The 22,393-nt window shown below is 39.7% G+C and overlaps 1 long non-coding RNA gene across 1 annotated transcript in view; it reads right to left on the bottom strand.

Annotated features, from left to right (window-relative positions):
• Positions 1-930, bottom strand: part of LOC110598062 (uncharacterized) — an 88,522-nt gene extending 87,592 nt beyond the window's left edge. Inside the window, exon 1 of the long non-coding RNA XR_013440397.1 lies at positions 375-930. This is a non-coding gene — a long non-coding RNA (uncharacterized LOC110598062). The remainder of the gene's footprint in view (positions 1-374) is intronic.
• Positions 931-22,393: the final 21,463 nt, after the last annotated feature.

The raw sequence follows: 22,393 nt of genomic DNA, 5'->3' as shown, positions 1-22,393 counted from the left end.
TTTTAGGGATAAAGACATAGACATTTTGGCTGTTCAGTTGCAAGAAGAAGAAGGAGAAGAAGAAGGAGAAGGAGGAGGAGGAGGAGGAGAAGGAGGAGGAGGAGGAGCCCAGCATGGTGGTGCATGCCTGTAATCCCAGCAACTCGGGAGGCTGAGGCAGGAGGATGGCAAGTTCAAAGCCAGCCTCAGCAATGATGAGGCTCTAAGCAACTCAGTGAAACCCTGTCTCTAAAAAAAAAAAAAAAAAAAGAAGAAGAAGAAGAAAAAGAAAAAGAAAGAAAACCACAACTCTCACTCACATGAAAGAAAAAGCAACCTGAAAATATTAAAAGAAATTAAAACCAATTGACACAATGAAAAATTAAAACAAATACCTGGGAAGAGGGGAGGGAAACAGGCATCTTTATGTTTTCATATGAGCAAATCTTCATCAAGCACTGCTTTAAGAATAAATGTGAGGGCTGGGGATGTGGCTCAAGCGGTAGCGCGCTCGCCTGGCATGTGTTCGGCCCGGATTCGATCCTCAGCACCACATACAAAGAAAGATGTTGTGTCCGCTGAAAACTAAGAAATAAATATTAAAAAATTCTCTCTCTCTCTCTCTAAAAAAAAAAAAAATGTGAGGGGTAATGGAGAGTTCACAGAGCTTTGTAAACCATAATCTGCCCTTTCCTCTTCCTCATTCCACTCTGCACAGCCCAGCCTCACCCATCTGGTTCTAGTAGCAAGACCACAAGAGCCTTGGGCTCTTGACACTGTGCAGTGAGTGTGGTGACCTTGAGTGTGGAGTTACTACATTTATCAAACGCTAGGAGCTCAGATGTCCTAAGGACACACTTGTGCATGTGTGCACACATACACGCACACACACACACACACACCATGCAGACAAACATATGTAGACACATTGCCTTTTATAAAAAGGGGGTGTTAGTACACAAATGACCCAATCTGAGGCTCACTCATAACTCATCAAATGGCTTTTTCCTATAAAAATTAATCCAAATTAGAAATAAAAAAATATGATTCCACTTTGAGCTATACTTTTTTAATATTTATTTTTAGTTGTAGTTGGACACAATACCTTTATTTTATTTATTTTTACGTGGTGCTGAGGATGACCAAACCCATGGCCTTGCACATGCAAGGGAGCACTCTACCATGAGCCCCAACCCCAGCCCCTGAGCTAAAATAGACAGGGTGTGGGGCCAGTCCTCTGGAAATATTTACTCACGTTAACCTGTGTGTTGAATGCCAGGTTCTGTAACCGAGTCAATATGCTCTGATCTCTCATGGTATCTTTTTATCACTTTTTCTCACATAAATAGTTTGAGTTTCCAAACCTCTGACATTCTGCTATAAATACCATTCACTCGTGTTTTGTTAAAACACTCCATGTAACTTCTTGGATTCCAATTACTCAACAGAAGGTGCATTGAATTTGCCTGGGAAACAGGGACAATGTCTGATTGTAAAAATTTATAGCATTCCCTCCCTCCCCTCAGAGTATTTTAGATATCTAAGAAAGTTAAACCCTGGGGGAAAATATAAACAAGCTGCTTGAAATATCTACACAATTACATATTTTATTTGTGAAGAAAAAAAAAAATTACTGCCGCCATCTTGCCAGGCAGTGCAGAAAGCAAACATTTATCTCCACATAATTCACACATTTTTTTCTTCATTCCCAACAACACCTAAATGGCCTAAATGATAAATTAAACATTTGGCTAAAACATACCAAGATCCCAAGTGTAAATGGTGAGACTGCACCCTGCTTTTAGTAATAAGTGAGGTAGTAAATATTAGATGAATCAATAAGCTTCTCAGAGAATGACTTCACCAAAATGCTACGCATACCAGGGCAAGGAACCATATTTGAACTCTTTCCTTTCTGATGGCTGAAAAACACATTTAATTCCCCATAGAGCAAAGGTCTCTCTCTCTCTCTCTCTCTCTCTCTCTCTCTCTCTCTCTCTCACACACACACACACACACACACACACACACACACACACACACACACACCAAGACTGTTGAAAATACAAAATCTGAGGATGCACAAGTCCTTTATATAAAATGGTACAGTATCTACATACAACCCTTGTACATCCTTTGATATACCTTAATTCATCTCTATGTCACTTACAATACCTAATATAATGTGCTATGCAAATATTTATTATACTGTATTGTTTAGAAATAATGACAAGAAAAAAGTCTGTGTTTTTAGACACGATTTTTTTTTTCTGAATAGTTTTGATTCAGTGTTCATTGAATGTACAGATATCAAGTTTATGGATCTGGAGGACTGACTGTATACACACATGCACACACACATACACACATACACACATCTCACACTGGATCTTGAACCCATAATCATGTCATAAGTTAAACAAAATTGATTATACAGTCTGAGCAGAGGGAAGCACTAAGAATTTGGGATCAAACAGCTATAACCTGTGTTGGAATGATGTTGGAAGTCTCTGTTGCTTTCTTCAAGTCTAAGTAGGGGAAACAATGACTCCTTTGTAAAATGACTGAGCAAATTGACTTGCACCTGGTAGATGGTAGGCACTATTAGCTAAATGAAAACTGGTAGCATTAATCATATAACTGATGAGTTCACTTACCAGAGGTTGAGATTCTACTCTCCTCTCTGCACTAACATCCTGGGGCCCTAGACATACCCTTATTTGATGCCATCGGTACATATTTCAGCTCATATAATTTTTTTCTATTACTCAATTTAATTCACCTTCTGACCCTTCATTGTACATGTTGGGAGATACCTACATTCAGGTAAATCAGAGTCCTTCCTCCATCTTTTCTCTGGGGTTCTGTCATGATTTAGAGTTAACGAAAGAAAAGTATTAGCTCACAGTCTAGTGAAGGAGAAAGATTTTTTTTAATCTATTTTTTCCACATCTGTATGGGTGCATTATATTTGTACATAATGGTGGAATATACATGCACACAATATCACAATACAATTTGGTCAATATCATTCAATACATCTATTTTAAAACAAAAAAAAAGAGAAAGCACTATCATAGTAGAATGACATTTTGAAACATTTAGCACCATTTCTTATTTAGAACTCCATGTTTTGGCATCATTTCAGTATCGTGGGAATCTTTGCCAAAAGGATATTATAGCAAAAGATAGACTGAAAGTTTTTGAGTTTCAAAAGCCTATTCCCTGGGAACTCAGAGACAACAGGATGGGGTTAGAGTAAGTCTTCTCATAGGCCTCCTCCCACCCTCCACCCATGGCACCATCCACTGCATTACATTTCCTCAGGAATATAAATTGTCAGAGGCCCCAAAAAGACGACAAAGCTGGGAGGTTTGCTGAATCTGAGGGTCCTCCAAAGATGTGATGAAAGTGATGTTACAGCCATCAGTCTAGATCAATGGTCCAAATGGCATAGGTTTAAACATAATCCCAGAGGAAAGGTAGGAAAAGTATCCTGACCCACCAGAGCCGAGGTCCTAAGAGGTTGAATAGGGTTCAAACTATGAATTAAATTGGAGAATTTTAAAAGTGAACTGAAATGTGTGCAGACGACACTGAGGAACCAGGGACCATTCCCAAGGCAGAGGCTACAGGATGCAGAGGAGGGAAGCTGACTCTGAGACTGAAAGGGTGGAAGGACTTCTGTAGGGACTAGGAGGGCTCTCAGCAGCTGTGCAGTGGCACCAAGGTGGGAATGCAGGTAACCTGGGGTGAGACAGCAAGTAACTGGGTATGGCGGTCCTAGGGAACAGGGTGGGGAGTGGTAGGAAGAGTAGCTGGAAAGGAAACCTGGGTCAGACCATGAAGCCTATTATATAAAATACCCTGGTGCTTGAAGAGAGGCATTCTGGCAATCATGCCTGGAGTGATTTGGGATGGAGAGATAAGAAGCTTATGCTCCAATTAGAGACCACAAGTCCAATCTAGCTCAGATAGCAAATGAAAACAGGACTGACTCAAGGAGAAAGCAAACAGAATAAAGCTAAAGAAAGCACTCGGTACATCTATGAAAGAACAGGCCGAGATGGATTTAAATGACATTTATTCCACTTAGAGGAGTGCTAGTTGTGTGTCTAAATTTGATTTTGTTTTTTAAAGAAGATTAAATTCCTGAGATCAGATATCTCACTAGAAATTCTTTTTTTAAAAAAAAATCAGATTTAAAGACAATAAATTATCAGGCATTCTGATTTGGCATTTTTAGTTACATAGTAAAATGTCCCCATTTCTGGGCATTTTTTTTTTTAAAGAAGAGGAGCTATGTCTCAGAAATGTGGTTAGCTTTGAAACAGTACTTACTCTTTTCCATCAAAGGTAGATTTCAGTGAGATCTAGCTGACAATGGAACATTCTTTCAGTCAACAAGTACAAAATGTATTATTGGCAGAGGTGATTCTTCCTTTTATTGTTATGATATTTCCTCTTCATTCTTCTTTAAAACTATTGCAATTTACTCTTCTCAATGCACTATTGCTAGATGAAGTCGTGTAGCAATAAGGGAAATTCAGTGTTTCCAAAGCAGACCATGCAATTTGCAGAAAGAGGGATCAGAGAAAAGCACTTCATTTGCTATATATTAATTTCTTTCCAGACCCATAGTTGTTTTTTTTTTTCCTTCAGTTCCTCCGGTAGCTTTTCATTTCCTGCTGTAGTACACAGTGAAATTCTTGAAATATAAAAAACTTTCATTTGGTCAGAGGAATACTTTAAAAGCAAATTTTAGTTCTTCCATGTCAAAAAATAAAGTACATTATGCTCCTTGGGTATTGCAATGTTCAAAGACACAATCAATTTTTTAAGTAGTTCTTTATTGCATAAATTCTGTTCATGCAACCTCATATATTCCTTAAATATTATGTCAATACTAAACGAAGGTAGAGAAAAGAGATGGAAAGGCCTAACTATCTTGCTGCTGAGGCATACAAATCTAAAGCAGTACTTTCTCTAATATTCGTCTTTAATAAATGTGTTTTTCTGTTAAAAACAGAGTATCATCATATAGTTCAAAATAAAGTGGAAAGGAGAAAAAAGTGGCCCTTGAAGAACTGGAATAGAGAATGCTCAGGCCAGCAGACTGGGCTTAACTGATCAGAAGCATTTCAATACACAGGAACGAATATACTGTACAGATGAATATAGAAAAGGAGTAGATGCAGGGGGGCAAATAAAGATGCAGAGGACAGAAAATAATTCTGTTATTTGTGCAGACTGCTAGGCATCCCATGTCCTCCAAACAAGTACAGAAAGCCACACAGTTCACATTCAGAACTGCTGGGGCATCACAAGTGAGAGAAGAACCCAAGGCACAGCAGCAGCTGGAGCCGTTGGTGCAAGATTTTTCACTCGTCATATTATGAGTTGGCACAAAGCAAATTGGAAGGGTTGGGTATCAGTCTCCAGGACAGAGACCTTAATTCTCAAATGGGGGACTTTTAAAGTACACAATTAATAATGCACTTCTCCTTACTAGGTCAGGGGTGCGGAAAAATAGCATCATGAGATGGCAGAACCTAGACTCCAGGACTTTCCTCTCAGTTCAGTTTTAGTGGCTGCAGAGATCACTCCAAAGTGATCAGCATAATGTAGAAGATATCAGCAGGATTGGCTGCGTCACGTTCATGGTTAGGATCGCACCTCTCCTCCCTGACACAGTGAGGGCTGGGGTCAGAGCCCTGAGAGAACAGTTTTAGATACCTCTCACCCAATAGCCATTACTCACTTTGTCCCTGATTTTTTTTGGGGGGGGAGTAGGGTAGGGGATTTAACCCAGGGGCCCTCTACCATTGAGTTATTTTTTTTACTTTGTCACAGGGTCTCACTAAGTTGCTTAGTCCTGCCTCAAATTTGTGAGCCTCTAGCCTTAGCCTCCCAAGTTGCTGTGATTACAGGCATGTACTACCACGCCCAGCTGTCCCCTGATTTTTGGCAGAACATTTGGCTCTGCAGGACAGTCTTAATTTTCCAGATTTATTTGCAAGGAGCCTTGGAATTCAATTCTGGACTATGCTAGGCTTGGTGGCACACATCTGCAATCCCAGCAACTAGGAGGCTGAGGCAGAAGTTTAAGTCAACTTAACTGTACCCAGTCTAAAAATTTAAAAAATAAATAAATAAATCAAAAGGACCAAGGATCATTGCTGGTGGGACTGCAAATTGATGCAGCCAATTTGGGAAGCAATATGGAGATTCCTTGGAAATCTGGGAATGGAACCATCATTTGACCCAGCTATCTCTCTTCTTGGACTATACCCAAAGGATCTAAAAACAGCATACTACAGGGACGCAGCCACATCAATGTTTATAGCAGCACAATTCACAATAGCTAAACTGTGGAGCCAACCTAGATGTCCTTCAGTGGAGTAATGGATTAAAAAAAAATGTAGCATTTATACAAAATGGAATATTATTCAGCATTAAAAAGAACAAAATCATGGCATTTGCAAGTAAATGGATAGAGTTGGAGAAGATAATGCTAAGTGAAGTCAGCCAATTCCAAAAAAACAAATGCAGAATGTTTTCTCTGATATAATGGGGGTGACTCATAGTGGGATAGGGAGAGGGAGCATGGGAGGATTAGATTAATTCTAGATAAGGAAGAGGGATGGGAGGGAAAGGAAGAGGGAAGGGGATTAGCAAGGATGGTGGAATGAGATGGTCATCATTATACAAAGTACATGTATGAAGACTTGAATTGGGTGTCAACATACTTTATATATACAAACAAAGATATGAAAAAATGTGTTATATATGTGTATTAAGAATTGTAATGCAAAAAACAGTACATGTATAATGGCATTTAAAAAAAGGGAAAAAAAATGTGATCCATTTCAGTATACCTTCAATGTTCTCACACCCACAAAAATAAAATAGTAACTGTGTGGTGGTGGCTATTTTAATTAACTTGATTGTGTTGATTATTTATCAATGCATAATTCATCAAAATATCAAGTTGTATACCTTAAATATACAAAATTTTTATTTGTAATTTCCAGCTCAATAATGCTGAAAATGACCTGAGAAACAGGTATTTTTTAATGCTATTTGTGTACCAAAAATGTGTAGTTATCTAATATAAATGCAAAGACATTTAAAAAAAGAAATAAGCATTTATTTTGTTTGGGATTTTTCTGTCATTCACATCTAAATAATTCACAGGGGCAAGCTCTACCCAGAGCTAAGAGTATAGTGGCCAATATGTGACTCAAGCCCAAAGATTCATGCTAGCTGCTCTTTGGTGAAGCATTTCTCCTTGCAGTGAAATGGAATGTATCCAACTATTATGACCTTTAAATATTTGCATTTTAGAAAAGAGTTCCCTTGGTTCAATCCCATATTCATCTAGCAACTTAATTATAGTTATAATTTGACTTTCTGCAAAGCAGGAAGATCATACTCTGACCCAATGATGAGAGGCCCTGTTTCCCCTGACAGTTATAATTTTCCTTGCATATTGATAAACTGATGTTCTGGGTTTTAAAGGAGTTTCTAGGAGCCCATCATAGAGAAATTGAATATCCCAATGGACTGATCAGATCAGGTGTCTGCAAACTGTAGGCCAGTTCTTGCGCTGGGAAAACTCTCCAAGTTTATGGCAACCTGTAAAATCTTTCTGATGGTCACCCCACTTCTCTTGCCACTTCTCCAACATTGCCTTGTGCTTTCTTTTCTAGGCTTCAACAATCATCATCATCATTGGAGGCAATCACTTGAATTGATTCAGAGTGAATGATACAGTTAATTGGCTATTTCTCATTAGCCAAGAACATATGGCACACTAAGGACAAGGGAGGGAATTTGTATTCACGGTGGCTGTGATGGATTTCTATACGCAATTTATTTTTGCAAATTATCTTGGAGCTAAATAAAATTACAATACATCGATTCTGCTCAACTATGATTAAAGGACTATTCTGGAGTCACGCTAACCTTGAGTTTAATTATTCCCTACACTGCTTAGCAGCTGTGTGATATGAAGCAGGTTGCTGTTTCTCTAAGCCTCAGGTTCCTCATCTATAAAACAGGAAAGACAATGGTACCATCTCATTAGGTTCTCATCATGATTCAATTAGTATAGCATGCCTCAAGCTCAGAGAACAATGCCTGACATACAGAAAGTACTGCTAGCAATTCTTCTTTTGAGGATGGAGAGAATCCATGTACACACAGAGTGTTCCACCTGGAGCAACACGTGCGATCATCTTACGTTTGCCATTGCTTTACCGTCTTTGTTAGCCAAAGTCACTCAGTATGGTATTCCAGGTCCTTGCTTAGTCACAATGGGGCAGGGATGGTCACTGCCAGGGACAAACCCTTGCTGCCGGGCGGCAGCCATACTGGTAAACACAACTTCAGCTGTTGTCAGCTGTCCTCCCTGATAAGGCTGGCCTTGATACTGCCCAGCTCTGATAAGGGAGGAGGACTATCTACAAACAAGGTCTTTTAGAAACTCAAGAGGGCTAGTCCCTCTCCAGTTTCCTTCCCCAGTCTTTGCAAAATAGACACAGGGTGAGGGGCATAAGTGCATGACTCCTCTAAACAGGAGAAAGGCCAGACAATCTGGCTTGCCGGCTAAATGGCCCTAAACAGGGACTACCACAGGGCTTATCAGGACCCTAAAGGCATGCCTTGTCACCCTGGAGTTTTGTCTCTCACTTCCATGGAGATGAATGTTAGGCCCCTCCCAGGCTGTGGCAAGGATGTCCCTTATAATGTCAAAGAGCTTCTGCATGAGAGCACCTCAATGTAAGACTTGCATTTTTAAAATGAGCTTTATTGGGGCTGGGGATGTGGCTCAAGCAGTAGCGCGCTCGCCTGGCATGCATGCGGCTGGGGTTCGATCCTCAGCACCACATACCAACAAAGATGTTGTATCTGCCGAAAACTAAAAAATAAATATTAAAATTCTCTCTCTCTCCCTCTCTCTCAAAAAAAAAAAAAAAAAAAAAACTAGTAATGGAACCACCATTTGACCCTGTTATTAAAAAAAAAAATAAATAAAAAATAAAATGAGCTTTATTTTTAGAGCAGTCTTAAGATCAAAACAAAATTGATCAGGAGGCACAGAGAGCGCTTGCCTCCCCCCAGCACACACACAGCCCTCCCCACTATTCCACCTGTCCTGCTTTGACACAGCATTATTATCCAAAGTCCATAGTTTACATTTGAGTTCAATCTTGGTGTTGTAACTTCTATAGGTTTAGACAGGGCATTATCGCATTTATCTACATTTTCAGTGTCACAAAGAAAAACTTCACTGCCATAAAAATCCTCTCTGCTTTGTGTATTTATTACCACCCAACCTCTGGCAACCACTGTTCTTTACTTTCTCCATTGGTTTTGCCTTTTGCAGGTGCCATATACTTGGAATCCTACAGTTCATTGTCTTTTCATTGGTTTCTTTCACTTAATAATATACATTGGAATGTGGAAAAAAATAAAAATAAATAAATAAATGCAGAAGAACTCCTTTTCATGGCTTGATATCGATTTTGTTTCTAGCATTAAATAATATTCAATTGTCTATATGCTTCACAGTTTATTTATCCATTCACTTACGGCAGCACATCTTGGGTGCTTTTACATTTTGGCAATAGCGAATCAGCTGCTGTAAATATTTGTTTGCAAGTTGTGTGTGGATTTCAGTTCCCTTGGGTAGACTGTAGAATTCATTGCTAAATCACATGGTAAGAGTATCACATGGTAAGAGTATGTTTACTTTTGTCAAACGCTCCCAAAGTGGCTGTCCTGTTTTGCATTCCTGCTAGCAATGAATGAGAGTTTCTGATGTTCACATCTTTACCAGCACCCCTTGATGATGTCAGTGTTCTGGATTTTATCCAGACTAGTAGATGTATGGTGGTATCTCATTGTTATTTGAATTTGAAATTCTGTGATGGCATATGATTTTAGCATACGCCTGTCTTCCACCTGCATATCTTCTTTGGTGTGGTGTCTTTAGGTCTTTTGCTTAATTTTTAATTGGGTTGTTTGTTTTCTTAAAATGTTGAGTTTTAAGAGTCCCTTTATATGTTGGATAATAGATCTTTATCTGCTATGTCTTTGGTGAATATTTTCTCCTATTCAGTGGTTGGTTCTCTGCCGGGTTTCTGTTCTCGTGACTAAAAGGCTCAGGGGTCACTCTAGTTAAACTGGACTAACTGGGCTGCACGAAATAACCACACAAGAGACACAAATACCTTTTTCTTTGGGGTTGCTGTGATGGCTCCTCTGACCTTAAGGGTCCGCAAGAAGAGAGAGAGAGAGAGAGAGAGAGAGAGAGAGAGAGAGAGAGAGCACGCGCTGACCCCTTTTATTGAGGAGAAGCTGTTCAAATGAGGCAAGGGGTCAGGTTTCAGGGGGCTGAGTCTGTCTTCATGAGGTCCACTGTCAGCAGGTTGATTGACACCTGGGTAGGCCACAGCCAAGGGCACAGTAAGAGGAGGGGACCCACACAAGGCACTTCCATGGAAGATTCTATCCTAAACAGGGCAAAGGGTTATATTACAAAGGAACAGGTGAGCATAGCTTCACCCATGGGGCTGTAGCAAGACACACCCATTTCTGTGACTGAGCGCCTCAGCACTCAGCTGGGGAGTGTAACTCAGTCACCCATAAGGTTGGCCTCCCACAGTTCTCCTCTCATTTTCTTGGTAAGAGTTACTTTCTAACCCCTATTATGAATGATTTTCTTCCTTTGCAGCAATTTTACTGCTGTTGCTTTTTTGTTAGTCATGAAAAGAACACAAATAAGTGGCAGAAAGAGAAACTACAGTAGAAAAAACATCATCCAATGCAGACACACCTAACTCAGGAACAGCAGAATAGCTCTCATTAGCTAAACTTGTGCAATAGTTGGCTGGGTCCACGCTGATTGACTGAGAGGATATGATAATACTTGGCATATGGGACCACTTTGACATCAGAGTGTATTATAATCAACCATCGGGTATATTTTACTTTAGAAAAATATTTCAGGGACAAATACTACTCTGATGAATCAACCGTGTCAAATCCATGATAAGGGGAATGTTTGGGTGGGGTGGGGACTTTCCAAGAGGGACAGCAGAGTTGCCTTTCTAAAGTGAAACAAATAACTGCTGGAGAAAAGTGAGTGGTCTTCATAGGACCCCAAAGATGTTGAGAGACTGGATAAAAATTTATCTTAATTCAGTTAAGAAGCCCAGAGTGCATAAATCCCTGAATCTGCCATAAGAAGGACAAAGTCTTATGTAATCTTTGTACTCTGTGCTGAAGCACATGGAAATTTCTAAGGGAAGATTCACAGAGACAGGCCAAGGGTTCCCTAAGAGCACTGTTCCTGACACGTGGAGGTCATCATATAAGCGTTGACTAAATCATGCAGGAAGCTTGAAGGAGATACCTTTCTCGTACGCATTGCCAAGCGTCAGACACATATGTCTAGAAACGTAAAATAAAATTCAATATAAAATGTTAAGCTCAGATATCAAGCAGAAGGAGCATTCTTATAAGTCACTTCTAGTTGGCAGCGTCAGAAAAGTCTCCAGATTCTGCCTATGGGAATGTCCATGTACTTCAGGTGAATCTGACAGATTTACCACTAAAGAAGGACTGTGCAGTCCTGTAAGTCCAAGAGATGGATTCCAAGCACCATCCAACTTCAGGAGAGCTTATGTTCATGTTATTAAAATATCAGGGAGGCCAACCCAACAAGGCTCCTGGAGCTACTCTTAGAGTTGTGTCTCTCCACCCCCAGCTGGACTTTGATCCAGCAGAGCTCCTGATACACACCCTTTCCTTGTATCTGTCTCCCAATAGCTTATCAAGCAGACAGTAAATGAGAACATAGAGGAATCTGGACTTGATCACACTGGCTTCTAAACAACTTGCGTTTTAAGCCTCTATCAGATGGCATGCATAGGCCCTTATGCCAGTTATCAGCAGCCATAATAAAAAGCAAACACTCCATTCTTTACTTTCCTTCAATGAACTTACTTATAATTCTGATTTTTTTAAAAAAATATAAGACTTTTAAAAGTTCGTCAAACTGAGCAGTGTAAATTAGGATATGACTTTAAATGTCATGAAACCAACCACTTCATTTTAGAGAAAAAAAAAAAAAAAAAACAGATTCAACAGAGATAAAGGGTCCTTACCAGCAAGTGTGTGCCAGCTCTAGTTCTACCAAGGATCTCTTTCAAGTTAAAAGCACAGTATGATAGACTCTCACTGATTTTGCAATCCAAGAATCCATTTAACCTTCTCTGGGTGCCCCAGTATCCCTCAGGGGGTCTCCTCCCCTCCCTGCCTTCTACTGTCCCCCACACCTCACCCAAGCAGACACATACATACTCTCTCCATCTCTGCTGTGCTGGTAAAGCAAGTGACACAAACATAAAACAATCAGTACACTGCATTTGCTCTGACCACAGTGATTGGTACAGAAATAAGCAATGACCCAAACAGAGCAAAAAAAAAAAACAAAAAAAACGCAGAATGAGATTTTTGCTGATAATGCTGAAACAAAGACCTTAGCTCTCCTCACAGTTTGTAGTACAAAGATGTAAGAACCATGAATGCTATAGCTATCTCATGGCCACAAAAGACCAAACTATGTAAGAACTAAACCAGCACAGAGAAAAAAGCAGAGAAAATAATGGTGTCTCAATCTCTTTATGAGGCCACTGCCTCAAGTCAGTCTTGAGCCTCTCAATTTTCAGCTACATTGAACCAATGAATTGCTTGTCTAATGTAGTCTCAGAGTCACCTTTGAACTTGCTGTTCCTCTGCCTGAAATACATGTTTCCTCAGATAACCACATAGTTAACTCTATTCCTTTCTGCAGATCTTTCTTTAAATGTCACCTTCCTGAGGGCTTTGGGCCTCACTAAATTGCTGAGGCTGGCCTTCAACTTGTGATCCTTCTGCCTCAGTCTCCTCTGTTGCTGGGATTACAGGTGTGTGGCACTATACCCAGTCTTACTGTCTTTCTTTCTGATCGGTAGATCCTGGCTCCCCACTAAGAGGGTGATCGGCAATGCACAAAAATAAATAAATAAATAGGTAGATAGATTAATAAATAAATAAAGCCCAGATTTTCCTTCTGGACTACCAGAGTCTGACTTTTTCCCCTTTCTGGCCTTAACCCTTAGGCAGAGTAGCATACTCCTACCTCCAAAAAAGGATCCTAGATCAAAGAAGTAATTAAGAAACACACCAGGTGCTGTGCTCTCAAAGTGAGAAGTGTGTGCCTGAGTCTCAGCACCCAGAGAGATCATTTTCTGACCCTCAGAAGAAAGATCTCTTTTAGTTTTCTCACATTCTCCAAAGAAAGACAAAGGAATCCATTCTTTGATCTTAAAACCTACCCCAACACTTAACGGTTAAGATAAGGAAGTACTCCTAATGCAGTCCAGCAAGATCCCATTAACACCATCACCACCCCCTGCCCCCCTTGGCAACTCCAGGATAGAGGATAACCACAGCGTTTCCTGTTCCTTCCCATGTTCTTTCCTGTGACTCCAAATTTACACATAGGCCCCAGGAAATTCCCCAAACTCTCTGTGGCAGTACAAACCTAATGGTGTGATACCACCTTTCGAACATCTTTTTTTTTTAAAAAATAGACTATCCAAGAATCACATCCTTTGGGACAGGAGTTCCCTGTGTTTCTCCTTTGTTAGCAAAACAATAAACCTTCTTTTCCCGTTTTTTTCTCAAAAAAAATGAATTAAAAAATAAAATAGACTATCCATTAGTCAAAATGGAAGCCTGGTAAAACCAGGCTGATGGATAACTTGTTTGGTCCTGAGTAGAATTAAGAACAGTAGACCTGCAGCCTTGATAAAAACAAAACTAAACTAAACAAAAAAAACTTGTGCATTACTCTTCCTTTTCTTAGAGAAGATTTAATAAATAAAGTTCAAAATTTTTCAAGAGGGCATGTGTCCCCAGGTAGGGTACACCTGACAGGATAAACACAGATTTACTAATCATTATTTCCCACCATTTCTTGATTATCACTATCTGCTAGCATCTGTTAACAAGAGTATCAAGTTAGCTGTGCAAAAGAAATCCAAGTAAGAATGTGAAAAGATGACACCATTGACCTATCAGTCCTAGGACATCAGTCACACATGGGTCCCCACTGAATTCATCACAAGTTGCATCCCAGTCTCCCTCATTAACACCCTCACACATTTTGCATTGAGAGGTTAAGATTAAGGTATAATCAAAGGGCATTCTTTCAGATGAGTGTCTGCCTCGCACTTGGCATCCTTAGAAGCCTGATATAATACTCTGAACATTTCAAATTTAGCAAAGACTCTGACTTATATAAACTTCAATGACTCACTCCTATGAACAAAGGCTTGTGTTAGTGACCATCCTTAAATACAATCCTGACCATTTTTTCCTGTGTTAACCGAGCTATTCTGTTAATTGTTCTATCACCTACTAAAGAAGTGGAGTGATAGGAATAAAGGGAAGAAAGAGATGAATTCAAAGGTGGGATGGAGAGCACGGACGGTTTCTGGAGAAGATTGGGAAGGAGCATGGATAGACCTTTCATAGATGCATTCAGGCACTTCTTCATTCGATATTTAGTGGGCACTCCTGTGCTGGGTTCAGGGGATATCATGGTGAATAAAGTGGCCTAGTTCTCTTCCTTCACAGAGCTAAGTGGAGAAGACAGTTCTTCATCAAATGATCTCACAAATATGTATATAATGTTGAACTATGCACTATTTGGTACCAAAGCTATGTCTATAAAGGTGGGAGATGGGGAGTGATGGGATCATGGAAAGGTCACTTTTTATTGAACTGGGAGCTGGGCGTGGTGGTGCACACCTGTCAACTCAGCTACCTGGAATGTTGAGGCAGAAGGATGGCTAGTTCAAGGCCAGCTTGAACAAGTTAGAGCCTATCTCAAAATAAAAATAAAAAGGGATGGAGGTGGAGGTCTATGGTAGAGTGCTGAGCATGTGTGCAGCCCTGGGTTTCGTCATATATCTATATCATTTCAGAATGAGACCTGGGAGAATGAGTGACAAAAATTATTCAGCCAAGTGCATCTGGGAGGCAAGTCGAAGAGGGCAGTGCTGGCACAGGCGGTGGTGGGAGATGTCATGGAGGGGGATCAAATGAGAGAAGGCCTGCGTGGCTGGAGCACAGAGAGACGGAACAAAGGTCAGCAGCAAAGGGATTGTAGGGTGTGTCTGGGAATGATAGTGCACTACCCCCAGCTGGATAATAATGTGCGGTGAGGATACAGATTAACCTAGAAATGACCACTGGACCCCCGAACATTCTGGAAGAGCATGCAAAACAGTCTCAAGAGTCTTAAATGTGTTCTCTGGGAAACAAGAACTCATTACTTGTGTGTAGTCACAGGGTCAGACCTGTTGAAGGATGGATTGTTCGAGAAGCAATGTCAAAAGAAACTTTGGAAAAGAAGGGAGTAGAGAGAGCCCTCCAATGAAGGGAAATGATAAGAGCCAAGTGAGAGGGAGCTGGATGTAAACCAGGGCAATGGGAACCAAAAGATGTGAACCAGGGTTGTAGAGGCTCTGGAAAGTAGAATCAACAATGTGGTGGCTAATTTGATATAGATGTAAGGTGGGGTTGGAGGGAGAAGCTGTGAGCCTGAACATTATGAGGAGGAGGACATGAATAGCCGAATTTTAGAATAAGAAGAATCAGAGGGTTTATTTTAGATAAAGAGGGTTTTATTCAGATATGCTGCAATGGTATCTTGGTCAGACAAATAGCTCATTCTGATCTGGCATTCTTCGAAAGTTGTGTTTGGAAACAAGGATTTAATGGGTGCTTTCTAAGTGCCAGGCATTATTTTGTATGCTGAATAGAATGGAATAGAATTTAGACCAAATTTCTGTCTTCATGGAATATGATTAATACATGAAAAGTAGTTTGCAAAAATATAAATAAATAAATAAATAAATAAACACCAGACACCAAAGGCCATGTGGTTAATCTGAAAATAAAGCATAAACAAGTGATGTATGAGCAAGGCTGCAGTTTAAAGAACCGGTCAGTATCTTGTATCAAATTCTCAAAGTAAAACATTGTGAAGGTCAAGGCTCTCCTCTTAGAAGACATATTAGAATGCAAATTCAAATCACCAACTATCATCAAAGGGGGAAATAGACTTTAAAAGCTCCTTGTGAATTTCATCCAAGAATTTAGAGGACACAGCAAAGGACAGGATAAATAATAGATTCTTTTTCTTTGGAAAAGAGAAAGAAGACATAGGGAAATCCCACTAGCAAGGCTGTTTAAATATCTTGGCTCTTCACCAGCCCTCAGAGTACAGATTGAATTTCAAAAATAAATAAATAAATGCATAAAACTTTCTTTGCCATTTTTACTTCCAACTAGGTGCCAAAATTATATTCTATTGGAGCAGCAGGAGGGCTAAGGATCTCAAGCCTATTTGAAATGAACATATAAAAATATAATATTCTAACTAAAATTATCTTCAAAAGAGAGGAACAAAAGGTCATAACAGGGCTCAAAATAAAAAGATCTGAAGCCAAAAATAAATTTGATTAATTTAAAAACTCAAAACCAAACATGAGTAACATGCATACATATCTATATACCCTTATCTCTATATTTTTTAAAAAAAGCAGCCAAGTAGATTATTAAAACTAAAATATCTACCGCGTGAAGCTTGTCAATGAGTTATAAAAATCAGGTCTATTTATAACTAGATGATGCTAAGGTTCTGTGGAACAGTAAAGAGAGACAACAGCTAAGGAAATGTTTAAAAGGAATTGTAATGGGTACTTGGTCAACTTATTGTCAACACTACTATTAAATTAAACTAAAACTCTGGCCCAAAAATGGCTCCATACTGGAGTCCTTTATATAACAAATTGCAACAGTTATTTAAACTAGGTAAACTAACTGACAGTCTCATTTAGGAATATATTTTTATAACAAATGTTGAGTCTCGGCCAATCACAGCAGCTCAGCTTGACCCAGTCACAGGCTACCAACCAACCAGACCATGTTCAAATAAGAAAACCATGCAGCTGTAACCGGCAGAGCTGCCTAACTATTCCTCACTTCCATTTCCTGTCTATCCATGCTACCCGTTCACCTTACAGATGCCAGTTCTCTGCACCTGCTCTTGAAGGCTGCCCAATTTGTGAGTTGTTCTTTGCTCAACCAGATTCTGCTCAATTTAATTTGTCTAAGCTTCTCCCTTTAACCTCATTTTAAATCTACAATAATATTTTAAATGGTGCACATGAGGCAAGCAGGTCACTGAAATGCAGCATAATCCAGACATAGATCCATGTACTGAGAATTCTGCAAAGGGTCACTTTTATGAAAAGGGTCACTTCAAAGACTTGAGAAGAGATTGATTATTGCCTACATGCTTCCCATGGTCTCAGAAAAATGAGCAACTCATTTAGAAAAATAAAGTGTGATCTCCATAAATAGTAAAATTTTGGCTCTACCAATTTGGCCCCAAAGAATTAATTTTCCTTGATTTTATCCATGCAATTCTTTTAAATGGCAATTCACAAACACTGATTAATTTTCCTTGAGAAATTTTCTGGAATTAAATCAGTTTTATTTTTCCTTATCAATTATCTAATTAGTCAATTAAAAACATTTCCAATTATCACTATTTATGTTTTATCTTTTTGAAATTATTTTTCCTTGAGACCAAAATTCTTTTCACATAAAGTTTCTAATCATTTACAGCAAATTGTTTTATCCTTCTCAAATCTTATTAGTTAAAACTTCTGCCACCCCTAGTTTTCTTCTATGACCATTGTTGGTTTTTGTTGTTGTTGTTGTTTTGTTGATATTGGGGATTGAACCCCAGGGGTGCTTAATCACTGAGCCACATCCCTAAACCTTTTATATATTTTATTTAGAGACAGAGTCTCCCTTAGTTGCTTGGGGCCTTTCTAAATTGCTGAGACTGGTTTTGAACTTTGTGATCCTCCTGCCTCAGCCTCCTGAGCTGCTGGAATTACAGGCATGTGCCACTGTGCCTGGCATGACCATTGTTTTTACCAGGTCAAATTTTCCCCAAGTCAAATACAGCAGATATAAATTTGTCTAGAAGATTTTATTCTTCCGGAAGCAACTAGTTAATGACTTATTTTACCATATACACTTGTAACTGTCAGCATTAACTTGTGTTGATTACAAAATAGTGTGGTCAAAACATGCTACACCAGATTATTATCTTATAACATACACACAGATTCCATGGGGATTCAAAATTGTGCAATAAGCACAAATAACAAAATATTAGAAAAAAATGGCAATTTTTCTTTCTTTCTTTCTTTTTTTTTTAAGGCTTTTCATGAATATCCAAAACTCTGACACCATAAGGGAGGTTTAACTGCCATTACCCATCCCAGATGAGCTATAACGCTAGCATGTTCCAAATATTCCATAGTGGGAGACATAGAGTTTAGGAGACTGGGTTTCTTGCTATGGGAGAGGGTGGAGTAAGGGGCTGATTAAGAGCAGATGTGAGTGGGATCAATAGATATTCAAAGATCTATGGAAATATGTTATGAGATTGGAGTTTTTGAATTATTCTCAAATATTTTTATCATTTTAAAAATGGTACATAATCATAATTAAAAAAAAACAACTTTAATAGAAAGTAAAAGTACCTATTACCCCCTACAAACTACTTATAGAGATAGCCATTATTAAGAATTTCATTAATCATTCCAGAAATTTTTGTTTCTTCATTTGTTCAGTTTTTCACTTGCTTACCTTGTATAGCATACCAGAAACTGGAATTCTGATTCTTTAATGTAAATAAAACACACTCTCAGATATTTTCTTATACACATAATTATTTTTGTGTTATATTAAAAAGAGTGGATCTATCTAGTTTCATTGACTTAAATATTGTCTGCACGAGTCTAGGCACTCTCTTTATGAAGAGATGAAAGGCAGGAAAGAATTTAAATATTCATCAGTCAGTAAGGTTACTACCATACTGATACTTCTAGAACATTCTTTTAAACTTTCTTGTTGATATGAAGGAAACATATTCCACTTAGGAAACAGAAAAGCACAGAGAGGAAAAGAATCACCGGTAATCTACCTGACAGAGCCAACCACTTTGATGAAGACAGAGTTTGTATTTCAGAGACCCAGAACAGCTGTGGCCAACAATTTTGCAAAAGCTAAATTTCAAAAAAAAGAAAGTCCCAGTATCATATGATCAAGTTGAGTAGGTAGGAAGTTAGAGACCACACGCCCCATAGACCCTGACAAACAGGATGAGGAGGAAGCCAAAAGGTGGTCAATGACTTCTTTTGAAAAACACACTGTTGGAATTAACAAAGACAGAGCTCAGGGCAGAAACTCAGACCCTAGTTGTAAAACAGGCAGATTCATTTCTGTTGGTTCAGATAAGCTTGGAACCTTGGGCTGCAAACCCAGCCCGATGGATTGGCAGGGGCCTGGAAAGTGACAATGACCACCAGGAGAAGCTTTATCTTCACATCCACCCTGCTTCCCCTTACATTTCCACTCAGGCTGAACAGACACCCTGGGGCATTTCAAACCTGAAGTTTGTGTTTAAAGACCAACCTGGGAGTTGACTGGGGCTGAGTACAAAAATGGGAAACTTGAGAAAGAACTTCAAAATTGGTTCCATTTTAAGCTAGAAAACAAATTGTCTTAACTGGTAGCAACTAATGACTATTTTTTCAGGTAAAGATGAAGACTAATATGGTGGAAAGCTTCTCACCCAGCTAAACTAATCCTCAGATTTTAGAAATGGTCCTAGGAGGGAGGACGTGAATTAAGCTCTGCAAAGAGCTTCAAGTGGGGGTCAAACTTTTGTAGTAAGCACTTTAGGTTTCAATGAGCCAGTCAGGCTCTGAAGCACCTGCCAGAGGCTTGCACCGAGGCACAAAAGCAGCCAGAGACGGTCTATAAAGGAAGGGTAGTGTTCCAATCAAGCATTACCAATGGACACTGACCTTGGAATTTCATAGTTATCATGTGACGCAAAATATTCTTCTCTAGAATTTTTTTTTCTATCATTCAAACGTACAAAAACACTCTCTAGCTTGTTGGCAGGATATAGGCTGGCCTGTGGTTTGCTGACCCCTCAAACAGTTCCTGACTCAAGTTTACATTCTAAACAACACAGATAAGAGCAAACTGGAGATAAAGGAGGCCTTTCACATGGAGAGGATTTCTGCTTAGATTGGGGAAGAAGGGGAATAATGACGGTGGCTACCCTATTAGAGCCCTAGCAAATCAGTGAAGTTGGGGGAGGGGGGGCGGGTGCAGGAGCACCGGAAGGCTCCCCAAGGGGTTTGATACCCAAGGTCTATCTCCAAGGAACTGGCCCGTAGAGTGGTAAGAGACAGAGGGGGTAAGACAAGGCCCCTCTTGAATTATGCATGCTCTACTTTCCCAGTGAATCAGGCCAGTGAAAAGATCAGCAGCAGCAGAATCAAATTTAATTCAGAAGACTACCCCCCTCCTTTTTTTTTTTTTTTTTTGCATAAAGATGAGGCCCTACTTTGTACACAAACAAAAAAACCAACAGTTCTCATATCACCTCCACATGAGTATTTGGAGGAAGTCTTTGTTTACCTGTATGCACAAGGTTCTTATGCAAATTCCAGCAGCCAGCTCAAAATAAGCCTGAGCTTGGCCTTGATGGATTTATTTCTCATTTGCTGCAGGCACAGACCACATCTATTGAAGAGAGAAAAAAACTGCCGCCCCTCTGCAGCCGTTTGCCCAGAAGTCCCTGGCCTGCCTGGCAACAGGACTCTCTGCGCCTGCTCCAGCGTGGGCCTGACGTTACCTAGCCATTGAATAGTCTGATGGGAAGGGTTCAATGCAGGGTTTGCACTTTCCCAGCCATTAGCCAGCTGCCAACGCATTTCATTATCTTAGGAGTGTTTTGTACATCAAAGACAGCCCCAAACAGTGTGATCAAGTGGAAGTAACAGTGCCTGGTCAACATTACAACTTGCAGCACTTTTTTTTTTTTTTTTGTCATGGACATAATGCCATCTGGCACCCAGGAGCAGAAAGGCCAGTGATGGAAAAACCCCAGCACCCTGTTTTGCTTATTGGTGTAACAGTTAATCCTGATAAAGGGCAAGGCCACAGAGCAACTGCCCTGTTATTATCTTGTATATCTTTTGTCTTGCACAGGCCAAGCCGCCCTGGACCAGCAAGAGCAAAGGTTGCCTGGGCTAGAATGGGGTGGGGGGAGGATATAGAAGAGAGAAGGAGGACAAAGGACCCCTCATTTGTCTTTTTGTTTAATTGTTTAAAATCTCAACTCTCTCTCTCTCTCTCTCTCTCTCTCTCTCTCTCTCTCTCTCTCTCTCTCTCTCTCTCACACACACACACACACACACACACACACACACACACAGGAGGAGACAAGGATTTAAAAGTTTATTCTTTCCAGGCAACAAGGCTTTCTGGGGAAATGTCAAGAAGCTGGCTTTGAAATCTCCTAAATAGACTCCCTTATAAAATAACTTCTTAATATCTTCTCCTAGGCACACTTTTTTATCGATTATTTTGAAAAATCCTCCCGGCTGATTTTAGATTATAGGTGACCAGTTCTTCCCCCCACCCCCCGCCCCCGCCCTGCTTTCCATCAGAGACTTCTTTAAAATGATTTCTGGTTAGAAATTTCTGAGCCCTTCACAGTTCTCTAACAATTAAGGAGAAAAAAAAAATAAAGTTCTGAAGTGATGGCTCCTAGAGATAGACGTCAAAGGAAACTCATCTACAGCGCCCTCCAGATCCGGCTTTCTGGGTAGTTGATTTTCCACTGACAAATTAGGGAAGAAAATAATGTGAGTGTCTCATTGCCTTTATTTTGACATCAATCTTCAAAATACAAAAGAAGGAAAACCAATTGACAATCGCCTTCTCTGCTGAAGCGAGGGCCGATGATTGGGTTTGTGTGTTCTGTTGTTGTTGTTGTAGTTGTTTTTGTGGTTCCAGTCTTAAATGTGGTTGTCTTGGTGCGCTGGGAGTGTTTATGAACTCATCAGTGATTTTTCCACCCTTTGCACAAGCTCTTCCCCACTTTTGCACTTTTCCTCCTAATCTCACCCACCTCACCCCCTTCCTTCTCTCTAGGAGCAAAAGCCTGAAATTTTGAGTAAGACACTTCCCATTCTGATGTAAACTCACATGAAGGCATGATTTTTTGCAACTGCCAGTTCAGCAATTATGTAATCTTTTCAAAGCACACAAAATGTCTAGGGCAATTGTCACCTGTACACGATGGTACCAATCTAGACAGCCATATGTATTTTAAATTTTTAGTAGATGCTACCCAATAATGAACTTGAGGTTTGAAATTTTCTCAGAAAAATCCAACTTAATC

This window comes from Ictidomys tridecemlineatus, chromosome 6 (assembly GCF_052094955.1).
Source record: "Ictidomys tridecemlineatus isolate mIctTri1 chromosome 6, mIctTri1.hap1, whole genome shotgun sequence".
NCBI lineage: Eukaryota > Metazoa > Chordata > Mammalia > Rodentia > Sciuridae > Ictidomys > Ictidomys tridecemlineatus.
Note: the sequence above shows the minus strand (reverse complement) of the source record. Positions and strands in the feature narration are given on the sequence as shown.